The sequence below is a fragment of the Stenella coeruleoalba genome, assembly GCF_951394435.1.
Source record: "Stenella coeruleoalba genome assembly, chromosome: 7".
In the NCBI taxonomy this organism is placed as follows: Eukaryota; Metazoa; Chordata; class Mammalia; order Artiodactyla; family Delphinidae; genus Stenella; species Stenella coeruleoalba.
This window is the reverse complement of record NC_137153.1, coordinates 48,882,163-48,898,365: the sequence shown is the minus strand read 5'-3', so window position 1 is coordinate 48,898,365 and position 16,203 is coordinate 48,882,163. Positions and strand designations below refer to the sequence as shown.

The following is a 16,203-nucleotide window of genomic DNA, read 5'->3' as shown; positions in this document are numbered from 1 at the left end:
CTGGAAGTTGACTTTAACTTTAAGGATAATCAATGAATGGATAGCTTTAATAAGTTCTAGGTTTCAGGGATTAATAGAAAGGAGGTACTAGGGACGGAACACAAGTTGATTACATTTCAGAGGAAGATGTGCTTGGCTATCAGTTTAGTTTGTGCAAAACGCTGGAGAATTCGTGGTATCGCTTCCTGATTTCCTGGAAATATCTGTTATTCAGAAGACCCACAGGGCTCTCTTCCCTCTGGAATGTTGCAGGACACAGACCGACCGTACTGAGCCTGCCATTCTTCTGACAAGATCATTGCTGCTTTGTAACGAGGCAGTGTGCTTACACAGGGAAGGGAATGGAGTGTCAGGGCAAGACTGCAGAAATGATGTGCATAGAACAACATGAGTTCTCAGCTAAAGATCACTTCTTGTTGTTCTTACCGAAGACTCAACAAGACTGAAACAAAGTTTGAGCAATAACACAGTGGGAATCAAGAGTTCACCCTTAATGCATTCTGTTAAGAAAATATAAATTCAGAACTTGTTAACCATACTCATTTTAGGTAATTGACAAGAAGGAGTAGCTTAGCCAGTGAGGTTCATAACTGGAAAAACAATCAGTTAAAAATTCGGCCCCCTCTTTGTTTTTATACTGTGGTTTTCACGTTTGTATAAGACATTCATCATTAAACCTTTACATTTAATGAATACCATTATATAGATAAAATTAATTTCATACATCAAGGATGCAATAATGAAGAGCTACATTTCAAACACGACTTTGAATTTACCTAAGGTAAATCCATTATTTTATCCTCCAATTACTACATAATTGACTTTTTAGCCACGGTATAATTGATATCCACATAAAAGACTTTCCATTAACCAATTTTGGAAATAAAGGTACTGTAATACTTCTATACAAGATTTGACTTTTCTTACTTAAAGGCCTTTTCAGCTGCAAAAACGCCTTTGCTTTCAAAGCACCTCTGTTTCATGAACTGTGACAAAGCCAAAGGTTTTTATGTGAACATTCTCTTGGTTAACTTTTGCCTGACACTGGCTTCAATGATTATCCTGCTGAAAAATTACATCAAATGTTTGCATTTGAGAAGTCACTTTTCCCCCACAGATTCTAGGGGAGAGTGGGAGGAATTTGCAGCTGGGAATTGAAGGATAGAGTAGGACTCACTGAGAATACTCACGATATTATCAGTAGAAATAGGAAATTGCTTTTGAACATTATTACAGACTTCCTGCAGATTCCTGAATCATCAGGAACACAAACTAAGTGGGGGGGGGGGCTGTCAGTTGTGATTATGATTCTGGTTATCACTGCCAGTTAGAAATAAGTACTTTCACATTTCTTTTTATACAACTGAGAATAGAGTTTATTTTTAAATTTTGGAAAAGGTGTCTTACAATCAACCCACACAGTCTAGTCTTGATGAATCTTAATCAAGTTCTTCTCTCAAGACAGTGTGGGCTTTCCAAGTCTTTTGGTGACTACTGCAAGAGTCATTGTCCTAAAGAAAGGCAGGAATGGGGGCAAATAAAGGATCTGTATGCTGCAGTGGTGGCATCTGACTTTAAAATGAGGGCATTTCTTAAGAGTGACCACAACCAGAATGCAGAGGCTGGTGAGCTCTGAACCTACGTTACAAAGCAAGGGGAGATATCTTCCTGCCCTGGCATGGCGTGGGTGTCATCAGGAGAAATATGCAAGGCTGTTTTCTAAGTTCTCACTGAAAAGATAATCTGGCTCTCCTGTTCTAAGCAAGAGCTCAAACTGAAAAGGAAAACAACTTCAGCTCTCATATTAAATTTGAGTTATGGTGCTATAGAGAAGCTGATATTTCCAGGAAGAGTTGTAACAGCAGCAAAAAGGGCCATTTGCTTCCAACTTTGAAAGAGTGACGGCCCACCAGGGTCTCGGTACAGCCCACCTAGCTGCAGCTCTCAGCTTTTTGCACAAAATAGCAGCTTCTTGCCATTCTGTGTCACTTCACAAAAAAAGTACAGTCTCGAAGAGGTTTCTTGGTGTAACATTAGCAGTTAATCAGATAATTGCTGAACCGCTTGCCAATAGCCTGCAGCCATTCGCTGTTCTGAATAATAAGTGGATTATTAATTTCTTCATCCTGGCCCTGAGCCCCTGCCGCTGCTCCCTTTGCTGCCTCTTACACCCCCGCTGTGTCAGCAGCCCTGCTCACAAGTTTGTGCTTTCTATCCTTCACATAAACCAAGATGCAAATTGCTACTTGTAGACCCCACAGGTAAATCCTTGTAGCATTTAGAATGCAGAGATTGTGGGCTCTCTCTTTTTTTAATTTAGAAAGTCTACTTTCAATTGTTCCCAGGTTATCCGAACCAGACCACAATGGAAGAGCGCAGCTGGTGCTGTTCATTTCTACAAAAATCATGTTTGTTTGGCACAAAACAGACAGCCTGATGCTTGTAGAGTCTTTTGCTGCAGGAAGTTGGATTTCTTATTCTACCCATGAGCACCTTAATTGAACACCTATTAATTATAAGCATTGCCATAGATACTTCAGAAGAAGCAAAGTAAGATACAGGTCCTGTGTACCACCGGTAATCCTGTCCTATAGATGGAAGAGATCCCTACATAATAACTACAATATAAGCGACAATGGGAAATGCAAAAGAGAAGCAAGAAACTGTGCTACAAGAAACTCTGAGGGGGCTTCCCTGGTGGCACAGTGGTTAAGAATCCGCCTGCCAATGCAGGGGACACGGGTTCGAGCACTGGTCTGGGAAGATCCCACATGCCACAGAGCAACTAAGCCCGTGCACCACACCACTGAGCCTGCACTCTAGAGCCTGCGAGCCACAACTACTGAGCCCATGTACCACAACTACTGAAACCCACACGCCTAGAGCCCATGCTCCGCAACAAGAGAAGCCACCGCAATGAGAAGCCCATGCACCACAATGAAGAGCAGCCCCTGCTCTCCGCAACTAGAGAAAGCCTGTGCACAGCAACAAAGACCCAGCACGGCGAAAAATAAATAAAATAAAATAAATTAAAAAAAAAAAACAAGAAACTCTGAGAAGGGAGAACCGAACATCTTGCTGAGACACTCAGCAAAAGCATCATGCAGGAGAGGGTTGTATTTGCAGCCAGCAGAGAAGTAGCCTGGGATGGAAAGATGAGAAAGATACTCTAGGAAGTTGGGAGAACCGGTATAAACCAAAACCTTCCCAGGTTCACTCGTTCATTGGGTTCATTGTATGTACCAGGCACTGTGCTGCTCTCTGGAGATACAAAGACAAGTAAGTCACAGTCACAGCCTCATGCAGGAGACAGACAAGTTAATTACTATAAGACCATGTGATATAGGGCAAAAAAATAGGTTCAAGGCAGGGAACATTTTTGACTGGAGCATGGGAGAGAAGAGACGATAAGCATGGAAAGATAGGTTAGTGCCAGAGTAAAGAGCCACAAATCCTAGGGTAATGAACTAATGACTCAGGAGCTAAATGTGGAACTGGGGATTAAAAAAAGGCAGGGTAGAGTCATGAAATATTTCACAGGGAGAATCGGTGGGAAGGGAGGGTGAAGGAAAAGAAACCAAAAGTACTCTAAGTTATCTTTGAAGTTTCTTCAACATAGCTTTCACAAAATTAAGCTCTAAAGTAAGCTCTTTAAAAATACTAGAATTAGATTAAGGTTGTCCAAATTTAGCAAAAGGGGATCAGGAAGACATGGGCTAATTCTTATATGAAAAATGATACCAGGAATCAAGCAATTAACTCGCAGACAAGTACAGCTAGAAAATAGCCTAGAAGTCACTTAAACTACCTTCCTCATATTCCAGCTGAGGGTATAAACTCAAGAGAGGGTAAATGGCTTTTTCAGTCATACATTTTAGAATGCTGACACTAGATCTAGAAGGGTTTTTTTCTGAGTTCTGATTCAAGGTGTACTGAAGCCATGGTTCCATTGTGCAGTTTCGGTCTACACAACACTGGCAACCAAGACTTCTGCACCCAAAATGCTGCTCTGGCTTCCCTAGCTGTCATCCTAACAAGCTGGTGTCCATCCATCTGGTCTCCTTGTCTCCGGCCTTAACCCACTTCACAAGGCTGCCGGAATGATCTTTCTGCACATTTATCTGATCATGCATTCCCTTTGGAAAGCCCTTGAGTAGGGCCTTAGTTTACACCGACTCAGGAACAAATGGCCTGGTCGACTCCTTTGCGCTCACGATCACATCCCCTCCCAGCACTTTCCTTCATTGCATCAACACCTCCCGCCTTCACGCTCCTGAGCCAGCCAGAGAGTGTAACGAACATCCCAGGACGTGACTTTACGCCGTTGCTGACACTGTTCCCTCTGCTTGGACTGTCTTTCACAAATAAGAAACAAGTGGGTGCAGTCAAGTGTTAGAGGTGCCCTGAGAAACAGCTGTACGGAATATGGCAGGATACAAAAGAGGGAGTCATTTCTTCCATTTGTCACGGTCAGGAAATTTCCATATAAAGTGTTTCCTTTGAGCAGAGTCTTAATGATGAGTAAGTGTTTGACAGACAGATAAAACGGGATTTAGGGTTTATAGCTGCTTTTGCACTGCGAACGGCAGTGTAGTTGTGACAGAGACTCTAGCCTGCAAAACCACAAACATTTACCATCTGCCCCTTTACAGAAAATCTCTGCCAATTTCTTTCTACGCTATGAGCCCTCTGAGGTCAGAGACAAATTCTTTTCTACAGTTTTGTTCTTAGAAGTTAGCATTTAATACATACTCAGCAAATGTTAGTTGAATAAATGAATAAGAAAAGGTAAATATGTCACATATTTTCTAGGAAAGAAGGCGAGGAGGTAAATGAAAAAATTTAGGGAAAGCCTCTTCAAAAGTGTTTCTATTAAATTTTTTTTATATCAGCTTGGTCAGTTTTTGATTAGTATGAAACCATCTCAAATATCCACAATAGTTCCTTCTGCCCCTGGCTCTGTAGAGCTGAGGTTCTGCTTCTCAGGGTTAACATTTCATTTTTATGGAAGGACTCAAGTGCAATGGTTCAATGAAAGTGAGGAAGAAAGTTCCCAAATATGGCAAACTTTTTGTATCCATTTTGACAGCCAGCAGTGAGTAAGAAGAGTCGAAATCTCTCTAGGATCAAGGACCCAGGGGAAGCCACCCACATCCTGGGTGACACACTCTGCCTACATACCTGTTCATTTGTCAGAACGTCCCTAATGCAGTGGTCAGCACTGTATAGCCTGGAGCACGAATCTGTCAAAAGGAAATTGGTTCCTAAATGTAAAATTCAATACATCAAACTCTACCAGGCAGACCAGAGAGAGACAGAAGGTAGGTTTAATATTGCATTTGGCCATCAGAGCTCCTATCCATCCACCATTATTTACCCAAAGGCCTGCAGGGCAGCAGAAGTGACGAGCAAAACGTTATTCCCCTGATGAATTTTTCAGGGCCACTCTTAACACTGGAGGTTTCAAGATGAGAAATGATTATATTTGACTGGTCCTCAAAGAATCTCATCACAGAACAGGCCACATCTAGGGGCAAGACAGAGCTGGAAGGGACTTTCAACCTAGACTTCAGCCATTCAGTCACCAAAATGTATTGGAACAGAGGTTTGAGCTAGGCATTCCCAGGTATAAAAGAAAATACAGGGCATGGTTCCTTGTTCTTCGGTAACCCACAGGGGAAATGCAGTGAGAGAAATAGCGGGAAATTATTCAGCCTAAGAATGAGTACAAATGGAAATTGAGTGGAAGGACCCTTGTTATCAGAGCTCGGGGTGGGGGGGGCAGTTATTAAGAAAATTCTCCTCGAAGGAGCCAGAGTTTAAAGGGTCTGAAAATGGCATGAGTTGGCAGAGAAGGATGCTAGAAGGCAGCTACAAATTGATGAACCTGGTCTGAAATCCACGGCGGGGAGTAATGAGAGATGAAAGCGGTGAGAGGCGGGCAGGTAGTTAACTCCCGCAGGCCTTGAAGCATGTGCTGAGAAGCACGGGTTTCATAATAAGAACGTCTTATGGTTAGAGCAGTGTTGCTCTGCAAATCGTTTTCACATGCGTTATTTCCTCCCAGTAACCTTGTTTCTCTAGATTGAAATCCTCCATTACCCATTCATCCTCTCTGCTTCACCTTGTCTTCAACACATCACCCAGCTAACCTTTAAATATATGCTGAAATGAAACTTCTTCTGGGGAAGCTTTCCTTGACTCCCAGACTAGATCTGATCTCCATTTTCCCCTCAAATTGTTCTCAGAATACCCTGTGAAATTCCTAATGAAGGCAACCCAGAGACCATATAGTTGCTCCATTCCCCAAAATTTCAAGGGCTCAGGCCCCCTGCAGTCTTTCACTCTACAATCCCGAGGAAGTTTTCCTCATTCTCACGATCCAAGATGCAGTTCTGACCAACACCCACATTCCAATCAGCAGAAACAGAGGAAGGGACAAAAACAAGGGACAAAGTATACCCATCAGGTGCTTCTAGGGAAGGTTGCTGGAAAGTGCCCCATGGTATTTTCACATTTATCCTACTGATCAGAACTTAGTTACGTGGCCTCCTTCACTGAAAAAAAAAAGGTTGGTAAATGCCTTCTTCATTAAAAATAATATATGGATACAATGGAATATTAACCAGCCATAAAAAGAAGATTGAAATAATGCCATTTGTAGCAACATGGATAGACCTAGAGATTATCATACTAAGTGAAGTAAGTCAGACAAAGACAAAAATCATATGATATCACTTATATGTGGAATCTAAAAAAAAGTTTTAATGATATAAATGAACTTATATACAAAACAGAAATAGACCCACAGACATAGAAAGAAAACTTACGGTTACCAAAGGGGAAAGAAGGGAGAGAGGGATAAATTGGGGGGTCGGGATTAACATATACACACTGCTATATATAAAATAGATAACCAACAAGGACCTTCTGTATAGCACAGGGAACTATACTCAATATTTTGTAATAACCTATAAGGGAAAAGAATCTAGAAAAATAGATATATACATATGTACCACTAAATCACTTTACTGTACACCTGAAACTAACACAATATTACAAATTAGTTATACTTCAATTAAAAAAAGAGTAGTATATGGACAGCTACAAAATTCTATTACTGTGGAATATAAGGAAAACAAACATTAGGGGACAACTAGCAGTCTCTTACACAAGTCCAACACTTGACAGTGAAATTCACCGTTTGTAAGTCTATATTCCTAGATTATTTGATTGGTCTGTTAGCTTCATTGGATAAGGCACACTGTCAGAGCAAGAGCTGAATCTAGTTTGCTCACCAAGTTATCCTCAACACCTGGCACAATGCCTGGTGCTACATACAAGATAGCGGCCAAAAAAAAGTTTGTTGAATGAATGTTGATGACAGTAGGTTTAAATATGTCAATTTCACAGAAAAACAATACTGAAAACCTGTTCTTCAGGTTGTGTGAGAAGTACTGGATATAAAAAGATGAATAAAATAAGGTCATTTTGTGGTGGGGAAAGAAAAGCTTTCGCTTTTAACTTAGTGTTAGCTTTCAGACACCACACTACCTCTCCAAATTATACATGATTGATCAGGCTTAAAGTATGACCCTCCCAACAATTTCTGTATCTGAATAAGAGAAATTACCATATGACAAAGGAATGCTATTCTGAGGTTGGGAAATAGTGGTGAGTGCAGATTAGGGAGATGAGACCAACCCCTAGAATCCTTCAAGTCTCACAAATAAAATCACAGGTTTAAGTCGTCCCATAAAAGACATCAAATCCGACTTCTCCCAAAGTTGAGTGAACAGGAGAATCACCTGCGGAAGTTTTTAAATCGCCCCTCACCCTCTGGGCCCTAAGGCCTAGTGAATCATTATCTTCAAACATGATGCTGAGTAAGATTTTTCCAAAGATGCCCAAGTTACTGTTGTTCATAGTTAAACTTCAAAATGCAAAAATAATTCACCACATCTCTCCCACTCCAACGCCATACTTAAATTGACAATTAAACCAGTTCTAACATTTCATGGCTTGCTTCATGGAAAGAAACCGGAATGGAGAAGCAACCCACTACTTCCTCCTTCTGCAGAATCCTAAGGGAAATTCAGCATATCAACAGGGCATTGTGGCTAAACTGGATGGATACAGGCCTTGGTGCTTACACACCCGAGTTTAGCCTAGTTTTTCAGTTAATGGACATGAATCATTGGAAAAACTTTATAAATTTTTCAAGCTTCAGTTTTCCCATTTTCTCATCTGTAAAATGAGAATCATCAAAGTACAAACTCAACAGGTTTTTTGTTTTGTTTTGGGGTTTTTTTGGTAATAAAATGAAATATGTAAGCACTTAGAACAAACTGTAGATATTATTTCCTCCAGCTTTCTTAGGGCAACTATACCTACCGTCAATTGTTTTTATAAGAGTTAACAGAAATATTCTAAAAGATTTGTAAAACCCTCATAAGGAACCTATATAAACAATTTGAAAAATACAAGGAATTTTTATTATCATGGAAATGAGGAAATACACGTTTGACTTGTTTGGACCCATTTATTTTACCTTTATATTAATGTCAAATATCTGACATCTATGCATATTTGTGGACTTTTCACTAAATTATAAAAAACTTTTTCTTCACTAATTTGCCTATGGAAAAGTGGTGACTTTTAAAAGTTAGACAATGCAATTATTTCTTGTCAAGATGTTATAAGACCACATTGGCAAACTCTACGAATTAGGAGTCCTTCTATGTTTGTGTGCAGATCCAGGACCGACTGTTTCCAGATCCAGGACCGACTATCCCTTCTTAATTTTCTTAGTTTCCTGCTATCAACCAAAGATGGGCCAGTACTAGTGACCACATATTAAAAAAAAAAAAATCCTCAAGTACCTTAGAACATGATTGCAAGAGGACAGATTATATACCCTGCAAGCTGAGGGAGTATCTATTATTCTTGGGGAATACAGACAAAGAAAAATTTGAGATGTTATTGGGCACCAAACGAAATAAAAGAACAGAGCTTCAAGACTGCACCTATCAGAAGGGAGAAAACAGCAGAGGGTATCTTTCACAACCCCTGAAAGGACTGAGGGAGGATAGTACAGGAAGATTAAATAGGATCTTGCACAGTGATATCCCTAGAGATCTTAGGCTTTTTATTTTTCCAGACCTACAAATTGTCAGAATTTTGAGTAAATCATAAAAGCAATTGTCATGGAGAACATTCGCAGCTGCTCCGACAATTATTTGAAGGTGAGGGAAGCTGGCAGGCAGAGGGAGTCAGGGAAATGAATCAGGACGGAGGATATAAAACACGTGAAAGAGGAAGGGCTGCGACTTTTGAGGCAGTTCGGTCTCTGTGTTTACATTTATATAGAAAACAATTTATGGGATTGTTGTAATGTGTGTTTTAACCATTTTAATGCGTGACGGTGCTGCTACTGAGAACACTGGGAAGAAAATGATAGACCAGTTTCCAAGACAGACTCCAGGTTTAACTCCCTCAGAATTTTTCCAATGGCTCAAAGGTGAAATTTTTGTACAGGGGATGTCTAAATAATTAACAATCTCTAAGCCTTAAAAGAAAAAATCAGAATTTAAAAATAATGACAGTGAAAGCAATTGAAAGGGATGCACAGAGACTCTTTACTGAGTTCTTCACATCACAGTTCCTAGACTATCATCATAGACCGAGGAAAGTTAAATAAATCTCCCCACTGTTGTGATGGACATCATTTGTGTTATAAACATTTGGCAAAGCAGAAGTTAGTCATTTCATCATGACATTAATTCACCTATCCAGATGGGATTACACACTGTGGGATGCCGTTAGCAGCTAACCTATCTCTAAATATTAAAACCAAGATGTTTCCCTGTCTCTTGATGTTTACTAACCTTTCATGGCTTTCATTTCTAACGTAAATTCCTATTAAAATTGGTAGCTGAGTTTGGGCTTATTTTAGGTCAGGAATGGAGTTGCCTTTAAAAATAAAAACATTCTTCAAGGACATTTATAATATAGTTGGCTTTACAACAAGGGAAATAATATGATTAATGGCTAACACTACAACCTGATCAGCATTTTAACGTGTGAATCAGAGCAAGGCCAAAATGGTACGTAGTTCAACAGCAGTATATCTTAACTACTTCTATATTCATCTAACATGTATCTCCTGAAAGCCCACCTTAGATCAGTCACTGGCAGAGATATTGAATGAGAAAGCCCTGATCACTTTCATCATGTCACTTAGTCTGTTAGGGGAAACAGAGATTCAACAATTACAAGAGGAGCCTGTGTTTGTTTTAACACAAGAGCAACTTTTAGTGAGATATAGCTGGCATTCAATAAACTGCACATAATTAAAGTATATCATTTGATAAGTTTTGACATATGTATACATTAATGAAAACATCACCACACCTGAAAGAGTGAATATGTCCATAATCCCTTAAGGTTTTCTCGTGTGATACCCCTTTGTAATCTTTCCCTCCCAACCCTCCCCACACGCCTCCTTCCCTGGCAACCACTGATCTGGTCTCTGTCACATAGGTAAGTCTGCATTGTCTAGAGTTTTATATAAATGAGGTCACACAGTATATATTCTTATTTATGTAGCCTCTTTCACTCAGCATAATTATTTTAAGAATCATCCATGTTGTTGTGTGTACATACTGTTTGTTCCTTTTATTGATGAGTAGTACTCCATTTTATGAATATATCACAATTTGTTCTTCCATTCATCTATGATAGATATTTGGGTTGTTTCCAGTTGTGGCTATTAAAAATAAAGCTTCAATGAAAAAGCCTGGATTTTCATTATACCCGGGCTGGAAGTGGACGTGAAATGGTTATACTATGGAATAAGCCTTGCACTCCAGATAAGAGGTTTGAGGGTTTTGTTCTTTAACATTTTCCTTGTTGTTGGCAGTTACAGGAATAAGCTGATCTACAGATAGAAAGAGGGTTTAACAGATACTTTAGGAAGCCCCTCCAGAAGTCCACATTCAGAGAAAGTATGTACATGCTACACAGGCCTTGTTATCAAGCTTCTGTTACTTGGGGAGAATGAACGTTTGTCCATGTATATTTACTTCTTTCTTGAGTACAAGGCATCCATTAGGATGATGTTACCAGAAACCAGGGACTGTGGCTCATACATGGCTACATCCTCAGCCTCCATTACAGTATCTGTCATATATAGGTTCACTCTGTAAATACTAGTGGAAGAAAGGAAAAGAGGGTGGGAAGGAAGAAGGAATCAAGGGAAGGAGGGAAAGGGTAAATAAATAATGGAAAAATTGATAAAAGCTGATATATACGAAATGAACATATTCATCTAAAGATTAATTTTTGTTGGAAGCATTGATAAAATGAGACAGATGCTACAAATACTTGCATAACACTGAAAAATTCTGAGGATGATTTCTATGCTTTGGAAATAGGAGAAAAACACCATGGGCAAAATGGCCTCTTTGGTGGAATAACACTTTGTTCACACTTCTGTTAGTACTTTTCTCTCTTCACTTTGTAGTAAATAAAATACCTTAATAGACTCTCACTATGCAGTGAGCTTGGAAATGTCAAGTTCTGATGTATCCTCAGTTAGTAGAACCGTGCCTGTTGATATTCAACAGCAGTCCACGTTAAGCTAATTATTACAGATAACCAAGGATTCAATCTTCAATACTCCAGAGGAAGCCACTTAAAAGTCACTGATCTTCCTCTCTTTCCTCAAAACAAGCAATACCCTGTGACAGAACTTCTCCCTGTACTTCTCGAATTCCCTATATTTGTTCATAATGTTCTCTCTATCTGGAATGCCCTTCCAAACCTCCATACACATCTGCATTAGAAATCACACCCAACTTTCAAAACCCACTGAAAAGCTACTTCCTGAAGGAATCTCTAATCTGATTGATTGATAAAAGATCTCTTCCTCTATGTACCCACACTACTTTATTTTCTTTCTCCTTCTCTGGTGCTTATGTACTATTATTAGTTATGATTTGTTTTATCTCTTTTATTAGACTGTAATATTCTTAACAGAAGGGATCTGTTTTACTCATCTCTACTTTCGCTAGTGGCTTTCAAAATGACTTGTAAATAGTAGAGGCTTAGTAAATACTTGCTGGATGAATAAACAGGTCAGTGAATAAAAGAACGGAAACTTTCTAATATTTACAATACATGAACGGTTAGAAGGAATACACTTCCCATATATCTCACTCATTGTTTCTACTGTAATGTGAGAAAGTCCCATGTTTGCTAAGGGTAAATCCCATTAAAATAAAAATGTCATTTTAATACAAGTCTGTAAGTCACTAACTCTTTGATTGTAATTAATTTATTCATGTAATTAGCCAATTCCTTAGGAGGATCCTGAAAGAATAAACATGGGAAGGGATTCAAGGCAGAAGAAGCCTAGTACATCTATAAAGACAAACAATGGGAATCTCCGGCAAAAAATATACATATATATTTTAAGTTCTGGAATTAGAATTTTATGGGACAGCCAGAAAAAGAGTATGAAAGGAAAAAGGTAAAAAGAATAATGCTAAAAGTAGCACAGCCAAGGTTATAATTATGTCTAGCTTTAGCCTGACATAAGCAAAAAACTGGACTCAATTTTATAATCTTGCATATTTGGTGCAGAGGGGTAAATCTGTCCCTATCTTCTTATTTTGAAACAGGGATACAAATTTCTGCTTTTGAATATGATGAAGTAATTTGCCACAGACAAATGCTCCAATGAGGACAACTAGAAAAGGCAGGTAAAGAACAAGAATTATGGTATTAAACCATGAAATGTGAAAACAAGAAAGAATAGGGGAAATAACATTTCTAAGGCCAAAATTTCTGAGATCGGAAAGGTAAATCCTAAGGATTTAAACCTTCAGAGGTGAGCTGAATATGTGAAGCTGCTTTTTTCTTGGGACCATTTACCAATTCTAGGCATAATCTAGGGGTTTGGAATTCAGATTTTGCCCTGGCCACGGCCACTGCAGAAGGACCAAGAAACCAGTAGAGATTTGGTGACTGCACAGGTCTAGAGTGGCCAAACTGGAGACTTCAGGTGTCTCAAACACACTTCCAGTCTCCCCCATAAGACATTTGTCAAATTATGAAACTACACGTAACTTGAGACTAAAGAACTAAGCTGAAAATCCCTGAGAAGGAAAACAAATTTCTATTTCAACATAATTCAGTATCTGATTAGATTAAGGTGATGACTGGCTCCCTCCCTACTCCTCTGCCTAGCAAAAGAAAAGACAAATCACCCCTGGTGAGAAAGAGTATCATCTGGTGCCTCTGCAGATTTTATCTGCAGATTTTAAAGTACCCAATATGCAATAAAAAATTACCGGGCATGTGAAGAGACAGGAACATACAATCAATAACAAAAAGGAAATAAAAACAAACAGCAGAAGCCAACCCACAGATAATCCTGGTAGAGAAGGTAACAGGAAAGGACTTCAGAATGGTTATGATTAATTTGTTCAAGAAATAGTTGAAAAGATGAGTAGGATAAGTTAAAGGACAAAGAATTTCAATGGACTTCCCTGGTGATGCAGTGGTTATGAATCCACCTGACAATGCAGGGGACACGGGTTCAAGTCCTGGTCAGGGAATATCCCACATGCCACGGAATAAGCCTGTCCGCCACAACTACTGAGGCTGCGCTCTAGAGCCTGCGAGCCACAACTACTGAAGCCCATGTGCCTAGAGCCCGTGCTCCGCAACAAGAGAAGCCACCGCTTGCCGCAACTAGAGAAAGCCCACGTGCAGCAACGAAGACCCAACGCAGCCATAAATAAATAAGTAAATAAATAAATTTATTTATTTATTTAAAAAAAGAATTTCAAAAGAGAAGTAATTTTTTTTTTTGCTGTACGCGGGCCTCTCACTGGTGTGGCCTCTCCCGTTGCGGAGCACAGGCTCCAGACGCGCAGGCTCAGCGGCCATGGCCCACGGGCCCAGCCGCTCCGCAGCATGTGGGATCCTTCCGGACCGGGGCACGCAGGCGGACTCTCAACCACTGCGCCACCAGGGAAGCCCGAGAAGTAATTTTTTAAAATACTCAAATGGACACTCAAGAACTGAAAAACACAATAACTGAAATTAAGAATTCAAGGAATGTGTCTAATAGCATACTGAGAGAAACAGAAGACAAGAAGTATGAACTGAAAGGTTAATAGAAAATGTGTAAGTGAAGCTTAGACAGAAAAGAAAGAAAAATTCAGAAAATATAAACGATATCACTGGAATCCTAGAAGGAGAGGAGAGAGAGAACATAGGAATAAAGTGATATACGAACAAATAATGGCCCAGGTTTTTCCAAAATTGATAAAAAGACTCCAACCCACAGATTCAAGAAATTCAGTAGAGCTTAAGCAGAATTTTTTAAAATGCCATCTAGGCACATCACAGTCAAACTACTAAAACCCAAAACAAACAGAAAATCTTTAAGACAGCCAGACCTTTGTTACCTTGAAAGGAGCAACAATAAGTCTGGCAACTTACTTCTCAAAGGAAATGGTATAATCCAAAAGACAGCAAAATCAACATCTCTACAATGCAAAAAAGGAAATTACTGCCAATATAGAATTTTATGCCTAGCAAAATAACTTTTCAAAATTTATATCAAAACAAATACATTATCAAAGAAAAAAGAAACAGAGAACTCATCACTGGTAGATCTGACATACAAGAAGTACTAAAAGGAGTTTTTTCAGCTAGAAGAAAAATGATCACAAATGGAAACATGGAAATGAAAGGAATTAAGAGAATGAAAAATTTAAATATGTATATAAATATAAATTAATATTCAACATATAATAGTACCAATGTTTACATTTAAAAGGTAGGTTGAATTAAAATACATTTAAAAAGTAGAAGGATAAATGGAGCTAGAGGGTGGTAAGTTTCCAGTACTATCAGGGCATTGGGAAGAAATAATATGCATTGAACCATAACAAGTCATAAATACTTTCAGTAATCTCTAGGGTAACCACTTTAAAATGATACTGGTAATTACATTAAACAAAAAAGATCATATACTTAAAATAAAACTAAGATTGTCATATTGGATTTAAAAAACAGTCTCCGTAATAGAGACACACTTAAATATTAGTACATAGAAAGGCTGAGAGTAAAAGTATAGAAAAAAGTGGGCCATGGAAATATTAACCAAAATAAAGCTAATATAACAACACCAATGTTAGACAAAGTATATCTGAAGGCAAGAAACATTACTGGAGATTTTTTAAGTATTTTTTAAAAAGGATAAGTGGGTCAATCACAAGAAAAATAGCATAGTCCCAAATATGCATGCACCCAATAACAGTTGTAAATATATTTTCTAAATTGTCAAAGTATAAAGAATAAACAAACAAATCCACATCATATTAGCAGACCTTAAAACATTTCTCTCAACAGGTGTTGAGAAGTAAACAAAACATGCAAAAGACAGGTGAACAGATAAATTGGGTACAACTATTCCATGTAGTAATACTCAGCAATAAAAAGAATTACTGATATACAAAACAATCTGAATGAACAGCAGAATTATTATTATACTGACTGAAAGAAGGTAGATGAAAATGAGCATGTACTGTATGATTCCATTTCTATAAAATTCTAGAAAATTCAAATAATCTGTAGTGAAAGAATGTAGATCAGTGGTTGCCTGGGAACAAGAGGAGGGAAGGGAGAAGCAGGAAAAAGAGCTATGGTGATGGTTATGTGAACATATAAATATATCAAAACTTATGAAATTGTACACTTTAAATATGTACACTTTACATTGTCATATGTCAATTATATCTCAATAAAGCTGTTTAAAAAGTCACACGATTAACATATGCACCCAAATGGTACGTATAAGCAGAGAGAAGACTTTGCACACAACAGTAGAACTCACATCCCACTCAAGTTCCCATGGAATATTTTCCAAAATTAACCACATAGCAGCCTTAAAGAAAGCCTCAACAATGTTCAAATGCTTGAAATTACTGAGAATATATTCTCTGATCACAGTGAAATTAGCTAGACTAACAAAAAGATGACTAGAAAACCCTAGTTCCCTGAAACTTAGCCAATACTTCTCTATATAATGGGTGAAAGAATAAATAAAAATGGAAATTAGAAAGTAGTTTGAGTTGAATAGCAATGAAGATTGGACAGATCAATATTTGGGGGAATGCAGCTAAA

At 38.5% G+C, this 16,203-nt stretch overlaps 1 protein-coding gene across 11 annotated transcripts in view; it reads right to left on the bottom strand.

Moving 5' to 3' along the window:
- Nucleotides 1–16,203, bottom strand: part of CAAP1 (caspase activity and apoptosis inhibitor 1) — a 1,159,962-nt gene that overhangs the window by 714,827 nt on the left and 428,932 nt on the right. Inside the window, exon 13 of one of the 11 annotated variants that reach the window (XR_013829219.1) lies at nucleotides 5,184–5,243. The exons of the other annotated variants lie outside the window; for them this stretch is intronic. The gene's annotated coding sequence lies outside the window, so the exon portion shown is untranslated. Of the gene's footprint in view, nucleotides 1–5,183; nucleotides 5,244–16,203 lie in introns of those variants that run through there. 11 annotated transcript variants of the gene reach the window in all.